This window comes from Polyodon spathula, unplaced genomic scaffold (genome assembly GCF_017654505.1).
Source record: "Polyodon spathula isolate WHYD16114869_AA unplaced genomic scaffold, ASM1765450v1 scaffolds_279, whole genome shotgun sequence".
Lineage (NCBI taxonomy): Eukaryota > Metazoa > Chordata > Actinopteri > Acipenseriformes > Polyodontidae > Polyodon > Polyodon spathula.
In genome coordinates, this window is record NW_024471772.1 from 8,735 (window position 1) to 10,310 (window position 1,576).

A 1,576-nucleotide genomic window follows, 5' to 3' on the forward strand; every position below is an offset into this window, starting at 1 on the left:
TCTAGTGGTTAGAGCAGTGTGGTCTAGAAGGGAGGGAGGCAGTGTTGATCTGGTGGTTAAAACTGAGGGACTGGAAGGGAGGAAAGCAGTGTGGCCTAGTGGTTAGAGCTGAGGGACTGGAAGGGAGGGAGGCAGTGTGATCTGGTGGTTAGAGCTGAGGAACTGACTGAGAGGGAGGCGGTTTGGTCTAGTGGTTCGCTGAGGACTGAATGGAGGGGAGGGTAGTGTGATCTGGTGGTTTCAGCTGATGTACTGGGAGGGTGGGAGGTAACAGTGGTCTAGTGGTTAGAGCTAGTGACTCTGGGATGGTGGGAGGTACACCTAGTGGTGAAGCTAAACCGAGACTGGGAGGTGAGTAGAGGTGTAGTGTGGCGTCTAGAGGTGGTTTTAGCTATGGACTTGTAAGTGAGGGGGGTAGTGTGGTCTGGTGGTTAGAGCTGAGAGACTGGGAGAGAGGGACTGTGGTCTTGTGGTTAGTGCTGAGGGACTGGGAGGGAGGCGGTGGGGTCTAGTGGTTAGAGCTGAGAAACTGAGATAGGAGGAGGCAGTGTGGTCTAGTGGTTAGAGAGGAGAATCATCTCTCGACCACGGGAAACTCGCAACCCCGAGCCAGCCAAGGCCCTCACCCCACCCCGCGGGGGGCGAAGGCGGAGGGACTGGAAGGGAGGGAGGCAGTGTGGGCTAGTGATTAGAGCTGAGAGCTCCCTCCCTCCCTTCCGCCACACCCAGATGCACCATCCGACTCCCTACCCTTCCCTCCCTCCCCCTCCGTCGACACTAAACCACCAAATCTCGACTCCCTGACCTTCCTCCCTCCGTCAACACTTAGACCACCAAGCTCACTCCTTGAACCGCCCCCTCATCACACCAACTCCCCATCTTCGACGTCCCTGACCTGCCCCTCCCCATCACACAAAGACCCATCTCAGTCCCTACCTTCCCTGGGAAGGAGTGTGGTCTAATGCTTAGTGTTGAGGGACTGGGAGGCAGTGTGGTTTTGTGTTTAGAGCTGAGAGACTGGGAGGGAGGCGGTGTGGTATAGTGGTTAGAGCTGAGGACTGGGAGACAGGAGGCAGTGTGGTCTAATGGTTAGAGCCGAGGGACTGGGAGGGAGGCAGTGTGGTCTGGTGGGTTAGTGAGTGGAGGGACTGGGAGGGAGGGAGGTGGTGTGGTCTGGTGGTTAGAGCTGAGGGGGTGGGAGGGAGGCAGTGTGGTCTGGTGGTTAGTGCTGAGGGACTGGAAGGGAGGGAGGCAGTGGGGTCCAATCTCTAGTCCTACCCTCCCCCTCCCTCATCACACAACCACCAAGCTCGACTCGTCCTTACCTTCCTCTCGTCACACCAAGACCACCCAATCTCGCTCCCTTGCCCCTCCCTCCCGCCAAACCAGATCCCCAACCACTCGCCCCTTACCTTCCCGGGAGGCAGTGTGGTATGGTGGTTAGAGCTGAGGGACTGGCAGGCAGCCTCCCTCCGCCCCAGATACAACATCTCGACTCCCTGACCCTCGCCTCCCTCGTCACACCAGACGGGTTAGAGCGAGGGAGGGGAGGGAGGGAGGCAGTGTGATCGGTGGT